At 49.1% G+C, this 16,365-nt stretch overlaps 1 long non-coding RNA gene across 1 annotated transcript; it reads right to left on the reverse strand.

Moving 5' to 3' along the window:
* Window positions 1-3,011: 3,011 nt before the first annotated feature.
* LOC131515179 (uncharacterized) lies at window positions 3,012-11,038 on the reverse strand. The gene is made up of 2 exons (XR_009263498.1): window positions 10,536-11,038; window positions 3,012-3,335 (listed from the first exon to the last, which is right to left on the reverse strand). It is a non-coding gene; the product is annotated as an uncharacterized LOC131515179 (long non-coding RNA).
* Window positions 11,039-16,365: the final 5,327 nt, after the last annotated feature.

Consider the following 16,365-nt stretch of genomic DNA (forward strand, 5'->3'; position numbering starts at 1 on the left):
AAGTGCAGGGTGCTGTTGCTCAGAAGCTAAGAAAATAGATACACAAAACAAGTCGAGAAGGATATGAACGGCACTGGGGATGTTTTAAGAACAAGAGAAAGACAGAGAAAGTAAGACAGAGATTAAGAAATGTGCTCAAAGTTAAGCAGACGTTCTGGCATGCTGGATCCAAGTTGTGAATCTTATCACCAACTCAACGTATATTTTCTTTTCTTTTCTGTTTTTGTTTGTTTGTTTTAGTTTATTTACTTATTTTGAGAGAGACAGATTGTGCTTGAGTGCCCACGCGGGGGAGGGGCAGAGAGAGAGGAAGGGAGAGAGAGAGAATCCCAAGCTGACAGCACAGAGCCCAACACGGGGCTCGATTTCAAGAACTGTGAGATCATGACCTGGGCCGAAATCAAGAGTCAGACACCTAACCAACAGAGCCCCCCAGGCGCCCCTCAAGTATATTTTCTGTAAAAAGAGAACACAAAGCCAACCAAACAAAAACCTTGTTACCTTTCCACTGAACCGTCCCGGTGGCGGTGACCAGCTGGGACCAACCCGCACCACGACTGGACAACCCCGGCTTCCAGGCTGGGAGAGAAGACTGGTCACCGAAAGCCTGGAGCACGGGGACACTGGAGAGAGAGGGGACGCTGTCGAATACCGCCCAGCTCAGGAGCGCACCTGAGGGCTCCCATTGGCAGAATCATACTTCTCCGAGCATCAAAAAAATCAGAGTGGCGATGCGTTAATACACATTAAATACGTTAAAATCCGTGAATGCTTCAGTCCTTTGGGGACCGAGGTGAAACCAGTCCAGTATCCTGAACACCTGTGATGAACGAGTGAATGTTCACTCTTCCTCGATGAAGCACACATCTGATTCATCAAATAATTGATCAGGAAAGTTCTTTGTAGAGTTGCGGCTAAAAAAAAAAAAATGAAGAAGGAATAATAATACTCCTCGGCCCGGAGATCTGTACTCCGAGATCTTAGTCCTGGAACTTTTTGCCCTGTCTCCAGGCCTTGCGGAGGCCCAAATCTAGGACGTACGTTTACGTTTGTCTGTTTGTTTGGTTTCAGCTTTAAAGAAAATGCATCATGGGTTCACTTCCGAGTCAAATTTAGGACGGACGGGCTCATGTTGTTACTCTGTTTTCTTCTTTTGGTATATCTTTGTGTTTCCCTTTCGTCCCTTTCAAGTATGTATTTGGCCACAGATTAAAAAGGGGACTCTAGTCTAAGTCCTTCGGGATACAGCTCGTCATTAAAGCAATCTACCTTTTGCCGCGGGGCTGATTTCGGTCTGCAAAGCCGGCCAAACCACAAAAGAGTTTACGTGGACCAAGACGGTGACTCATAGTTTGTCTTAACTGGCTTAAAGTAAACATGGGTTCATCATAATTCGGCTTTCATCATTGTCTTAAAAGGTCTGTGTCATGGGGGAGTCATTTCGCTCGTCATTAATTAATCCCCTTACCTGTGTTAATACAGCATCGAACGCAGCAGGGGAAGCCAAGAGTTCGGGGTGCCGGGGACCCGCGGAGGCTGCCTCCTGCCAGGCCAGCGGCAGGTCTGGGGCCTCGAAGGGCCACCCGGTGTGTGGGCTCTGAAACCAAAGCCATGCTCTTTCCCCATCGTTCTTTCCCTGTCTGCCGGAGGCCCTCCGCGTCCAATCCTATCCGTTCAAAACATGAGGCATGACGACCACAGTTAATAATGCGCTATGTCACATTTGAAAGTGGCTGACAGAGTAGATCTTAAAAGTTCTCATCCCAAGGAAAAGAAATGTGTAACCCCGAGGCAGACAACTAACACACGCTTGCTAAGGAATAAATGCAGCCCTGCTTCATCCATTCAGCCAAAAGCCTTCTGTTCACAGATGGCCCCTCTAGAGGCTGACGGACAAAACAAAAAAACTTACATTTACACAGCCATTTCTGGATTAGAGAGCGTTTTGCTACAATTATCTTATTCAGTCTTCCTACACGCCAACAGGCAGGCCCAGCGGGTGCTTGCGTCCACGTCTCAGAGGAACCTGGGGCCGTGAGAAGCTGGGCAGGTGTAGGAGGGAGGGAGGTCCCTGCTGGGTGAGCCCAGTGTCCTGAGTCCTCAGAGACTTTTCTCTCCTGCACCACAGAAGTTCTGGACAATACTTCAGAAATGTTACTGGGGCGCCTGGGTGGCTCAGTCGGTCGAGCATCCAACAGCGGCTCAGGTCACGATCCCGCGGTCCGCGAGTTCGAGCCCCGCATCGGGCTCTGTGCTGACAGCTCAGAGCCTGGAGCCTGCTTCAGATTCTGTGTCTCCCTCTCTCTGACCCTCCCCCGTTCATGCTCTGTCTCTCTTTGTCTCAAAAATAAAATTAAAAAACGTTAAAAAAAAAAATTTAAAAAAAAATGCATTTCAGCCGGCAGCTCAGCCCCCGTGTGCTTTGCGGGGGGACAGCGAAACGCTGCCTGGGGTGGTGAGGGGCTGTCCACTCTGTGGCCCTAGAGGGTTTGACACCCCAAGACGGCGTCCCGCAGAGAGGGGACATCTTTGTTATCCTGAGCAGGAGAAGGCTTCCTATTCTCAAGAGTCCTTTTCGGGAGGCTCAGTATTAGGAAGAAGAATCCTTGGAAGGCGGGCACACGGAAATCGGTCTTAAATCTCCGCCACCCCCCTGGAAGCTGTGTCCGCATCCCCCAGGGTTCGAGCATCCTCTCTGTGACCTGCTGGCCCAGAGGCTTTGCTTCATAGACTGAGGGTTCCTGGGGAATGCCCTTGACAACATTCTGTTTTGTGTTTTTTTGGTCTGTTATATATGGGTGGGGGGAGAGGGTGTGAGCAGTGGAGGGGGGCAGAGGGGAAGAGAGAATCTCAAGCAGGCTCTATGCTCAGCGTGGAGCCCAACGACAGGGCTCGATCCCACGACCCCGGGATCGTGATCCGAGCCGAGATCAAGAGTCGGACGCTCAACCGTCTGAGCCACCCAGACGCCCCTAACATTATTTTATTAAATTTTATTATTTATGCATTAAGTCATTTATTAATTTTCTTGAGAGGCGTCTGGTAGAAAACGAGGGCTCAGAGTTAGCACGGTGGCAGAGTGGCTGTGAGTGGCCTCCGCCCGCAGTCACGAAGGAAGCCACAGTCACTCTAACGGTTGTGCCGCCTGGGCCGAGGTTCACGCAAGTTCCCGGCACCAGCAGCGGTGACCCAGTCCTTTGAAGTACGGATAACGGAGAGCAGGTGACATTAACCTAGGAAGTGAGAAGCGTGTGTGAGGAGACGCGTGCTTTGGGACCGAAGACCGCTGATTGCTTCCTATCTTTTCAGAGATGGCATTTGCTGGAGGCTGACCCCTAAGTAGTTCTTACCTGAGAAAAACCGAGAGGCAGCTCGTTAAGGAGGACACGGAACGCGGCTCTCGACACTGAGGCTGATCTGGATCTCGCAGCAGAGGGAAGCTGGGTGTTTGTGCTCAAGGAGTCCCGCAGGAGGAAGGGCAGCTGCCTCTGGGGGTGGGGGTGGGGGTGCAGAAATCAGAGCTACCCTGAGCACCGGCTCATGCTCCTCCGGCTGGAGGGACCCATACATGGAAACCGTGCGTGATTATTCTCTGCTATTCGATACAGATCTGTGTGTGTTGCAGGATCGTATGCAAACGCGGGAGGGAGGAGCGTGGTGGGATGGAGGAAGGGGTCAAAGTTCGGCACCCAGTGTCACCGTGTGTTGGTCTTGGGCTCTTGGGCCCTCCTGTCTTAGTCCAGGGGTGCCCCCGGCTTGCAGCCTGCCCTGTGGGGCTCGCCGATCTGTGGCTATGAGCACATGGAAGTCATGCGTGGGCAAGGACTGGGTAAATGCAAGTGAGAAGAAAAGGGTGGTCTCAGAAACAGGCGCGGTTTCCCTAGGCCAAAGTCTACCGACCGGCCTAACCCCTCGGCCTAACCACCTGCGCCCAGCCTTGACATCCACAGGGCCCGTTCTGTGCCAGCCACGCCCCCTCGGTTCTGTTTTCCCTCCAGGCTCAGGCCCAGGTCTGAGCGTTTGCTACTTTGCTGGGTGGGCAACCACCCCACGTTCTGCAGCGTGGACCAACGATTGTATCATGCCCACGGGCTGGGTGGAAAGGCCCATTTGGACGGCTGTCCCGAGTGGCGTTTGAGGCTCCGTTGGTACCTGAGGCCTCCGGCGGGAAGGCTCAAGCCGCTTTCGGTCTGTTCCCATGACTGGGCCCTGAGGCGGCTGGAACTGGAGGACGCACTTTCCACCTGCCCCCCACCCCCCTCCCGCCCCCTGGGAGGAGGGAAGGACCAGCTGGCACTGTCACCAGAGCCCCTCCCTGTGGCTTCCCCGTGGCCTCTCGGGGCTTCTCGGGGCCTCTCGTGGCCTCTCGGCTCCTCCCAGCAGGCAGGGGTTCCAGGAGTCTCTGTACTGTTCTCCCTGGTGGCCGGACCAATTTGCATTCCCACCCACAGTGCAGAGGGCTTCCTCTCCACGCACTGGCACTCGTCACACTCACACTCCTTTCGGGTCCTTTGGGTAACAGCCCTTTTGACAGGTGCGAGGTGGCATCTCACTGTGGTTTTCCTCTGTCGTGTTGACCACCTTCCTTTCTGTTCCTGTTTTGGTTTGCTTAGACATGTGAGCAGCTCTAGGATATTGCCTTGACCGACAAACAGGGCTGGAGCCCCGAGCTCTCTGCGATTATTATTTATATCCATTCGATGTTACTCAGGTAATTCAACAATATAATGAGGCATCGAAGCTTAGGGAAGGCTGCTCCTTCAAAATGAGAGACTTCTTTAGGGGCAGATATGGACCAAAATTCAGATGCTGTCATGACATGTAATTGTGCATGGGTGTGTGTGTGCACACCTCTCGTGAAGACCAACATGGCTTCCAAGCTGAATTAGATGATTTCTTGAAACTTAACAAAAAAGAATGTGATACAAACACAGGAGGATATGTTCTACCTAGTGATTGACCTCTCTAGTTAATTTCACCACTTAAGATTAAAATATCCCAAGGCAAGATTGTCCTTACTCATCAGTCGGTATGGGAGAACATTCTAAGGGGACGGTGGTCTTCCTTCCCTCCATTTAGTATTCAAAAGGTGGTCAATTACCATTTGTAGGACTCTTGACCATTTAGCTATTATGTAACTTATTACTCGGCACAATAAATGTTGAATATATGAGCTTGATTCAGTATACACTGGCTCACACCCTAAATCTTAAAGATGAGAAAGTTTCCAACCCCCATGTTAAAATCTTTCAAGCTGCATGAAATGGCTGATTGTCTATCAGAATAATACGTTACTTAACTGTACTGGTAGTCTCTGTGTCATGACATTTGGGAGCCAGGGGCTTTGCCACATGAAAATTACAATATATGGTAAACACAAGAAGCAAATGTTAACTATGACACTAACAACACTTGAAACAACACTTCACTTGTTACAATGTTTTCACCTAATGAAGAAATATTTTTAAAGAAAGACGAAAACATTTATATAGAGATGAAAATGGGGCATACTTTGTGTCTAACATTTAAAATATTCATTTCTTTTCTATCCTTCAACATTATTTAAAAAATTTTTAATGTTTATTTTTGAGATGGGGGGAGGGGCAGAGAGAGAGGGAGACACAGATTCCCAAGCAGGCTCTAGTCTCGAGCTGTCAGCACAGAGCCCGACCCAGGGTTCAAACCCACAGACCGTGAGATCATGACCTGAGCCGAAGTCGGGCGCTCAACCGACTGGGCCACCCAGGCGCCCCTACATTTACTTATTTTTGAGAGACAGGGAGAGACAGCGTGAGCAGGGGAGGGGCAGAGAGAGAGGAAGACGCAGAATCCCAAGCAGGCTCCAGGCTCCAGCCGTCAGCACAGAGCCCGACGCGGGACTTGAACTCACCGACCGCGATATCATGACCTGAGCCACCCAGGCGCCCCCGGAGTAAAAGTTATTTTAAAATATTACAGCGTTCCTCTGTTTGGAAGCATGACTTTCTGGCATGATGTACTACTTACAGGATTATTTTTTATCCTCTTTTTTTTCTTGTAACGCCTCTGTATGGGGTTTCACCTTCATCCTTTTCTGTTAGGCGTCTTTGTGCAACACTAGTTTTCCTGAACACGTGGAAGGGAAGACTTACTTAGGGTGGTTTTTCTCATTTTATCGTTTTCTCTCTCCTCTGCTGTCGACTTCACCATCGGTGAAAATTAGTAAAAGGAAACTTCGCTTAGGCCAGTAGGGGGAGCTCTCAGCCCCTACCACTTGGCATCATTTGCAGACCCAATAGGAAGAGAGCACCTGGCGAGTTCATACGCCCGTCGCTACTAATTTTTCGCCCCTGCAGAGGAAGAAAAGCTTCCTCGTCCCCCTAGCAACTGTCCAGCCAATGAGAGGCAGTCGTCGTTCAGCCAATGAGAAGCCTTTGAAGTCCCAGTGTACTCCAATCCGCTTTTGGTTTACAACAGCCCCTCCTCCTCGCCTTTGGTCTATGAAACGTGCGACTCTTTCCATTCTCTGGACCTGCGTGTGGTTTTGCCGGAGCTTGCTTGGCCTGGATTGCAGTTCTCTGCTATACTCCTGAATACACTTGCTTTTTTGCTAGTAAAATGACAGATTTATTTTTTAAGGTTCACACTTAGGCCCAGGCAAATTCCAGTGTTTTCGAGGAACTTGATAAGCTAATTTAACATCTTACCTGGATGAGTAAAGGCCCAGCCAAGAATAGCCACAGCATTCCTGAAAAAGAAAAATAAAGTGGAAGATCGCCCTGTCACACACCAAGCCCTATTATACAGTTATAGTGACTTACCTGTGTTACCGGGGTAGTTACAGGCCGACATGCAAATGGAACAGAATAGAGACTTCAGGGGAGAACTCATGTATGGAACGGTGATTTATGTTAGAGACCGCGTTGCCGGTAAGCGGGTAAAGACGGGCATCTTCAACATAAATAACAGCGCGATAATTGTTTATGTATCTGGAAAAGTGAAATTTGATCCCTCCCGCACTCCATCCACAAAAATCAATTTCAGATTGGTTAAGGATTTAAATATGAAATGCAAAACTTTAAAACTTTTGGAAGAACACATTGAATAATAACTTTCTAATCTTGGGTTACATTAGGATTTTTGAAAAACAAAGCCCCAAAAGTAGGAACCATTAAACGATGGTAAACAGAACTACATTCACATTTAAATTTTCTGCAAACACAAAGAAACTGAAGAGGTAAGCCATCATCTGCCACGCACACTACCAGCAAAGGGTTGGTGTCCGTGACATACAAAGAACTTCTGGAAATCGGTCAGCAAAACACCAGCTATGTGAAAATGGGGCAACAAGAATCTCGGAAGAGTGACTGCGTGTAGCTCAAGCAGATGAGAAGACACGGAACCTCAATAGTCACTGGGGAAGTGCAAATTTAAAACACAGGCCAAAAGCAGGGGGCGCCCTAATATAATGGGGCGCCTGGGTGGCTCAGTCGGCTGAGCGGCCGACTTCGGCTCGGGTCATGATCTCCCAGTTCATGGGTTCGAGCCCGCGTGGGGCTCTGTGCCGACAGCTCGGAGCCTGGAGCCTGCATCAGATTCTGTGTCTCCTTCTCTCTCTGCTCCTTCCCTGCTCATGCTCTGTCTCTCTCTGTCTCAAAAATAAATAAAAAAACATTAAAAAAATTTTTAAACACAGGCCAAAAGAAAACAGAGGAGTTTGTCATATGTGTTGCAGGATTTTTTTTTTTTTTTACCTCAACACCCGGATTCGTCGTCTCACTGCTTCGAAGAATGAACAGGTGGACACAGAACGAGCAGCAGGCATAGGTTTATTAGAAAGGAAGAATATTAGGAAAGCTCTCACTACAGAGACGGGGCATTGAATGCCCTCGGACTGTAGGCAAGGGTCCTTGTTTTAGAAGGTTCTGGTCGGCCCTCCCCCCCTCCCGTCCCTCTTGTTCCTTCCCAGGTCCCACCCTTATTGGCTTGATAGCTCTGGGTGCTGGGAGGTCCATTCCTGATTGGCTCGTCTCGGTTGTATGAAGGCTGGTCTATGGCCATATCATTCCTTGTGGGTCATATGTTTCATGGTCTATTTCTTATTTTTAGTTAGATCTTTTGTCAGATTCCTGAGGGGAACCTGAGGGGGAGTAGGTGGGGTCTGTTTCATGCTGGAGAGGAACCTTACCCCTGAGGGGGTCTGCAGTGGTCACACCCTCCCAGCATTGTTCCAAAATGTGTTTTTCTCCACCCAGGGACCTCGGGTCCCAACCTTTCCCCCCTGCCTATTTTACCCTATCTTTCGCCATCACATATGTGCATATACAAATACATGCGAAAGACATTTTAAGAGGCTAGAGGGTTCTTTCAACGGATATATCCTGATCTTTGTGTGTTGTGTGTATTTTAACGTTCTGGAGTATTTTGTAGAGTCGCCAACTCAATGAGCCCACTTTTCGATTTCACTCACGTTATAGAAAATGAATGCACATCCATTTTGGAATTAAAATAGTACTGGCATCTCATGGTTTTAACCCATTTGTTTTAGTCCTAACGCATTGCTCAAATGCCGAGCTTCAGGGTCAAAGCTATTTAACCAATGGCTGAAAACAGTGAATCGAAAGCAGTAGCAATTCAAAGTGATTTTTAAAAATCCCGATTCTTCAAGTCTGAGTCGCACACGGCTCGCGAAGCCCAGAGAATGTGTATTTCCAAGGTGCGTATGCACCACATACCGTTGCGGTACCAAAGCTCTGGCTCCTGGACCAATCACCCATGGGGAGATATGCACTTGGCAACAAAAGTGAGTACATTCGTAAAGAGGAGAGGCACCCGGCTGGCTCGGTCGGTGGAGCGTGTGACTCTTGACCTCGGGGTTGTGAGTTTGAGCCCCACGCTGGGTGTGGAAATGACTTAAAAAAAATTCTTTTTCATCTAACAATAAAATAAACTCAAAAAGAGGGCTATGCATTGCAAAGCTAAATAAATACTCAGAAGTAGCGGAAAGAAGAAAAACACTTTCGCGTTGTTCTCGGTATTGAAGAATACCCAGTTTAAAGGCACCGGTTAAAGGGAGGGTCCATTAACTGATACCGGTGGCCATCAGCTTCCAGGTCCTGCCTTTGAGCAGCTAGCGAAACAGGCTGAGAAAGGGGACCGCTGCCGTCTGTCCTGGTCCACACTGCCCTCTGGTGGCATCGACTGTGTCTTTGGGAGGGTGGAAGCAACTTTCCTAGTTCTTGCATTCCTACCGCCTTCATTCAATCCTTCGGTTCTATTTTATCTAATGAAGTTACGTCATATAAATTTTGTAATGCTAAAGAATCAGGAACTTTCCATGCCGAGAGCATGCAGGTGGGGTGTCTGAAGGAATTTCCCTACGGTAGCCTCCAGAATTCATTCTCAGAATCTAGGTAGAGAGTTTGCTTTTGTGGCTCATTCCTGTCTTTCAAAGCATCTTCCGTGCCCGTTCATTTCTGCAGTCCGAGTCCAGACCCTTCTTTTCTTTTAAAGCAAGTTGTCTTTATTTTTAGGGGTCAATCAGAGCTACATCGAGTAAATATATATTCGCACAAAAACTCGACTTGTGTGTTGAAGCAGCCTTATACGTGATAACCCAAACTGGAGAACAGCCTGTGTGTCCATCAATCTATGAACAGATACATAAATAAATGTATCCATACAATGGAGTATTACTCGGTAGTAACGGTAATTCATTCATCGCTGCTAAGAAATGAAGTCAGACACCTACCACAACGTTGATGATCCTTGAAAACATTATGCTAAGTGAAACTTAGCAGAAACAGGAACTCACATGTTATACGATTTCATTTATAGACATAGATCAGAATAGGCAAAATCACAGAGACCTAAAGCCCATCGGTGGCTGCCTCGGGCTTCCGTGACTGCTAGCGGGTGGGGGAATTCTTGTGGGGAGGACAGAAAAATTCGAAAACTAGAATAGGGTGATGTTGCCCACTTTTGTAAATATGCTAAAATCATTGAACTGTACACTTTAAATGAATGAATGCATGAAATGTGAATTACCCCTCGATAAAGCTGTGAAAAAAGAGCGATTTGTTGAACAGCTTGGGTAAAACAAAACGACAAGCTGTGCAGCTGTGTGTTCCTTCTTTGCAGTGTTCTCCAACAAAACACGGAGACGAAATTCGAGAGCACAAGAAGCCAGGTGGGAAGCACGTAATCAGTAACACATTCAAGGGCATCTTTTCCATTGTTTCCTTTTAAATGTTTTTTAACCCAGGGGCGCCTGGGTGGCTCAGTTGGTTAAGTGTCCGACTTCAGCTCAGGTCATAATCTCACGGGTCCGTGAGTTCGAGCCCCGCATCGGGCTTGTGCTGACAGCTGGAAGCCTGGAGCCTGCTTCCGATTCTGTGTCTCCCTCTCTCTCTGCCCCTCCCCCGCTCATGCTCTGTCTCTCTCGGTCTCTCAAAAATGAGTAAACGTTAAAAAAATAAAAATTAATAAATGTTTTTAACCTTTAATCCATCCGCTTTGGTGAGATATGAAAATTAATAAATGATTAGCTCTCTTACCTCTGAAGACAGCCAGTGAATCATTTTCCATTTCTTCCTCCTCAACTCAATTGAAGGTAGTATGTTTCCCTTCAATTACTAAATACATTTTAAGCAACAGTATTGAAAACCTCACGTTGACGAATGCACAGATAGTGGTGTCTTCAGCCTCAAGCTCCTCAAGGACATTAGTGTCTTTGCAGAGCTCCTAGCAGATTGTCTTTGCCATAGGAAAATCACACCCATTGGAGGGGAAATTCCCTCCCTGTCAACTGCTCTCTGGGAGTAGAGGAGGAGGTCCCTTTACTCTTTTGATAAAGAAGCCATTGAAATGATGCCCTGGTGACTTAGAAAGTTATCTTCTAAGGCTGCTAAAAGAAACAAAATGGAGAACTGTGGTTTAGCTGAAAGAGGAACCCTAGCTGCTGACCCAGAAAAGGCCACATAAAAGCTGGCTTCTCCAGGTCCACTGGGCTGGTCAGAGCAGTTCCCCTCCCCCTCCCCATGGCTTCTGGTCTCCACTTCCTCCCTCCCCCCTCCCCTCCCCCACCCCTTTCTCTCTTCCCCTCCCTTCCCCTCCCTCCCCTCCCCCACCCCTTTCTCTTCTCCCCTCCCTCCCCTCTCTTCCTTCACCCCTTCCTTCCCTCTCCCCCACCCCTTCCTCCCCTCCCTCCCTTTTCTTCCTTCACCCCTTCCTCTCCTCTCTCCCCCACCCCTTCCTCCCCTCCCCTCCCTCCCCTCTTCCACTCCTCCCTCCCCTCTCTTCCTTCACCCCTCCCCTTCCCTCCTTCCCCTCTCTCCCCTCCCCCACCCCTTTCTCTCTTCCCCTCCCTCTCCCTTCCCCCTCTCCCACCCCTTTCTCTCTTCCCCTCCCTCCCCTCCTTCCCCCTCTCCCCTCCCCCACCCCTTTCTCTCTTCCCCTCCCTCCCTCTTCCCCCTCTCCCCTCCCCCACCCCTTTCTCTCTTCCCCTCCCTCCCCTCCTTCCCCTCTCCCCTCCCCCACCCCTTTCTCTCCTCCCCTCCCTCCCTTCTCTTCCTTCACCCCTTCCTTCCCTCTCCCCCACCCCTTCCTCCCCTCCCTCCCTTTTCTTCCTTCACCCCTTCCTCTCCTCTCTCCCCCACCCCTTCTTTCCCTCCCCTCCCTCCCCTCTTCCACTCCTCCCTCCCCTCTCTTCCCTCCTCCCACCCTTCCCTCTCTCCCCCCAACTTCCTCTCTGTGACTCCCCTTCCCCATCCCTCCCTCCCTCCCTCATGTATTGCAGTCTCCTCAGGAAGGGTTCATTGAGCCCCGGCCACATGCTGAGGACATGGTCCTCTTGCTGGGCTGCTTTCCCTGCTCCTTTCTTACTTAGCAAGTTCCCAGAGCTCCTGTGACCTCAGCTACTGACCGGCCCGGGGTATTAGGCAAAGCCCCTCCCTCTCTCCCTCATTTCAGCCTGCCAACTTGTTGCAGGAAATGGGCCACACCGTTTCATTCCTTGGCTTTCTGAGTGGATTTGATCTCAGATGCGCATTCTGAGTCCCAGCTGGGTCACCGGAGGAATAGTAACAATGATAGTAAAGGTAAGATGCGACGTTGGTGGTTACTGTGCAGAGTTTACTGATTTATTTATTTATTTATTTATTTTAAAATTTTTTTTTAATGTTTATTTATTTTTGAGACAGAGAGAGACAGAGCATGAACGGGGGAGGGTCAGAGAGAGGGAGACACAGAATCTGAAACAGGCTCCGGGCTCTGAGCTGTCAGCACAGAGCCCGACGCGGGACTCGAACTCACAGACCGTGAGATCATGACCTGAGCCGAAGTCGGCCGCTTAACCGACTGAGCCACCCAGGCGCCCCAGAGTTTACTGATTTAATTACAGAGCTTAATAATGGCTCATTGTAGGCAGTAAATGACAACTTTTTATTGAAGTCCCTCCATATACATACTACTATACCGGGTAACAACTTTCACAAAAGAAGGAAGTGTTTTTGAACAGATCTCCTTCTACTGTATTGAATGAAATCTCTTGTAATCTCTGGCTGACTTTTAGAAACTTATATTCTTTTTAAAATTACAATAATTTAATTTTATTAGTTCTTTTATTACACGGCATGTGGCAACATGTTTAAGGAAGTTTGAGCTATCCCGTAAGAAATTAGTGAGCTTTTGGGGGCGCCTGGGTGTCTCAGTCGGCTGAGTGTCCAACTTTGGCTCAGGTCATGATCTCGCGGTTCTGTTCGTGAGTTCGGGCCCCACATTGGGCTCTGTGCTGACAGCTCAGCGCCTGGAGGCCGCTTTGGATTCTGTGTCTCCCTCTCTCTCTGCCCTTCCCCCACTCACACATGTTCTCTCTCAAAAATAAATAAACATAAAAAAAAAAAAAAAAAAAGTCGAACCCATGTTGTGGTGGACGAAGCCCTGGTGACCCGGTGGCTTCCCTCTCCAGCCGTGGGCCCCAGCTGCCCTCCCTGACGCTGCCCTGCACTCCGGGTCATCCTGGCTTTCCTGTCGGCTTGGCCCCGCCCATCCGGATGCCCCATTCTCCTTCAGCCATCAGCAAACCTCCTGTTGTGATCCTGTCTGTGCCTCCCCTTGAGGGCCATCTCCTGTACGAGTTGGGCTGGGCGAGCCAGCTGCGCCTTTCCCTACCTCCCAGAGACCTCACTGGAGTCTTCAAGGGGCCACAGGAATTGGTCACTTGCCTGGATGCCTGGGACGGCCAGCTCTTGACTGAAGGAGCTGGATCTTGTTTTCTTAGCACCTTCCACAGCCAGGGTTCGGCTTCCAGTGCTGACAAATGGGTTTCCGGCTGCCTCCTGGAGAGCCAACCCTAGGTGTCCATCATTGGTTCCTTCCCCCAATGACATGCCATTACCTGCTGGAACTGCCCCCATTTACTTCTGTCACCGATATGAACTTTGCCTCTGTGCCCCACTTTCCTCCCCACGCACAGCTCTTGGCTCTCCCCTGCCTGAAGTCTACAGGTAGGAATTTCCTCCCATTTTCTCCACATCCAGATCCACTGGCTCCCCTTTTCTCGCACGTGTCCTGATCCCACGTTCGCCAACACGGGCCATACTCCCCAGCCCTCTCTCTTACTCGTGTTAACCTTTACGTTCGGAATGACCTTTATTTCTGATGGAATTGTTCTCCTTAAGGCCAATCTCAGAAACCAACTTCTCAATAGATGCTTTCTCGATATCAGGAAATAGATGTGACTTCCAACAAGCGGTCTTATTTTACGTGGCCAAACTCTGCGGGACAGGTTGACACTTCACAGCTGAGGAGTCTGAAGCTTAGGACTAGAGGCTTTGCGAATGAACAGACAGTATAAACCCTCAGGTCCGGAAGCAGAGTGAATGCCAAGATGTACTAGTAGATGCTTAACAACTGACTCTCCCTTTAAATACGAAGCCCTACTTTATAGCAGTTGCTGATGTCCGTAGAGTTTCCTACTGCAGTGGATTTCAAGCTGCGGATGGGATGTCATGGGAGTTTCTGGCTCACGAGGGCTGTTTTTTACACCAGGCCCTGGGGTGACAGTTGGTTGACTTGAACCTGTCATCCTCTTCCCTCAGCTCTTTGATATCATTTAAAAAAAAAAATCTGACTCCTGAATCTTTAAAAGTACCATTTTCCCCATCTCCAATGCTAGAGAGGTGGCCCAAGCCGGGACCCCCCTCCCTCCACGTGTCCTCTCCTACTTTGTCCTATCCACCTGCCGCTGCACCCGCCAGCATTGAGACCACCCCGCTCCCATCAGCAACGGCTCCTCCCTGGCATTTGGCTGGTGAGCCATCCAATTCCGGGGCCCCATCCCTAGGACCTGCTTTACATGACCGAGCCTGGGGTAACTGTCTTGGTTCCGGTGCCCCGGAAGCAGACCCTAAGACATAAAGTTGAGAGGGGACCCCAGCAAACGGCACAGGGGGGTGGGGGCAATGGGACAAGGCAGGTTGGGATCCCGTAGAGGCTGTGCTATCAGGCAGATTTCTAGTTAACTGGCGCTCAGGTCGGGACCATGGAGGCTAGTGTTGAAGTGCCCTCCCTTCCCCCACTGGGGAGCAAGTCAGGGGGGCCTTATCCACTTGCACCAGGGGTTGAGGTGCTCTCAGGAGGGGGTGTTTCCCTGGCACTGCAGGGCTTCCCCAAACACGGGCAGGGCAAGCTCTGGTGGCCAGAAAAGCCCGCAGGCAGATCGCCTCGGGGGCTGGCAGTTGGAGGATGGTCCAGGGAGCAGCAAAAGGTTCATTTCAAAGGCTTGTGGGCTTCGCCTAACAGACCTGTTACACCCCTAATATTGTGAATGCTGTGGATGGTTTTCTGGCCAACCTACAAAGTTTGAAAGATGTAATTAGGGAAAGAATGTAAATTCTTTTTTTTTTTTTTTTTTTTTTTTTTATTTATTTTTGGGACAGAGAGAGACAGAGCATGAACGGGGGAGGGGCAGAGAGAGAGGGAGACACAGAATCAGAAACAGGCTCCAGGCTCCGAGCCATCAGCCCAGAGCCTGACGCGGGGCTCGAACTCACGGACCGCGAGATCGTGACCTGGCTGAAGTCGGAGGCTTAACCGACTGCGCCACCCAGGCGCCCCAAGAATGTAAATTCTTGACAGTATAAAAACAAGAATCAAACTGACAACATTAGGACCGGTGATGTGGGGGAGGGAGGGGGCGGGGAGCCGAGAGAGTGCAGATATGCTAATTTCCACATCTCCCAGGGCAGGGAGGCAGCAGGTCGTGTGTGAAATGGACAAATGATGATTTAGCTAGACAGTTCAAAGTCACACAGTCCCCACCAGTGAAATGAAAAGTAACACAATTTTAAGAATTAGGAGTTGGAAGATAAATTTTTATTCTTTGGAAGACACCATTCCTGGTTGGTTCAAGATGTAAGTGTATAGCGTTTAGACTGATATGAAACGAACCAGGGGAATTAAAAACAGACTTTATGGTGGTTGGGTCTAGAGTGTGGTCCTGGGTGGTGGCTAGGTGAGCAGGAAAGATGTGCACACTTTTACTTTTAATATTTTCCCATTTTGTTTGGATTTTTTGGGTAGATTCCTCAACAAATATTTTATAAATACTTAATGATGAATAACCTGAGTGTTAGGACAATTGTGTTTTGCTAGAAAAGATTTTCTTTTTTAGTTCCAGTTGGTTAACGTACAGTGTGATATTAGTTTCGGGCGTTCGATATAGTGATTCAGTCCTTCCCTACCTCACCTTGTGCTCATGACAGGTGTATTTTGTTCGGATTTTTAATCATCAGTACACATTACTTCCACGGTAACCAGAACAAATTCAAACACATCCTAGCGTAATTACAAAGACTAGTATTTGGAGCACCCTTACACCGAATACTATGCGGGAATTAAAGAATGAGGTAGAATCTATGTGTACATAGAATCTATGTGTACAAAATCAAAAGATGCTCAGGACTTATTAAGTGAAACCAGTAAATTAAAAAGTAAGCGTAGGATGAAAATTATGGAAGGGGAGAAGTATGTGTGTATGTAACATTTCTGTATACAATTATAAAAGACGCTGCTGGTGCGGAGAAGAGGCGACCCAGTGAGACCCAGTGAGGGTCCCAGGGTGGGGTTCTAGAATCCACACTTTCTCTTACCAGTTTCCTCATAGTTCTGGATTTCCTCACCTTCCCAACACGTTATTGCAAAACTATGGGGGGGCGCCTGGGTGGCGCAGTCGGTTAAGCCTCCGACTTCAGCCAGGTCACGATCTCGCGGTCCGTGAGTTCGAGCCCCGCGTCAGGCTCTGGGCCGATGGCTCGGAGCCTGGAGCCTGTTTCCGATTCTGTGTCTCCCTCTCTCTCTGCCCCTCCCCCGTTCATGCTCTGTCTC

The sequence above is a fragment of the Neofelis nebulosa genome, chromosome 6, assembly GCF_028018385.1.
Source record: "Neofelis nebulosa isolate mNeoNeb1 chromosome 6, mNeoNeb1.pri, whole genome shotgun sequence".
Lineage (NCBI taxonomy): Eukaryota > Metazoa > Chordata > Mammalia > Carnivora > Felidae > Neofelis > Neofelis nebulosa.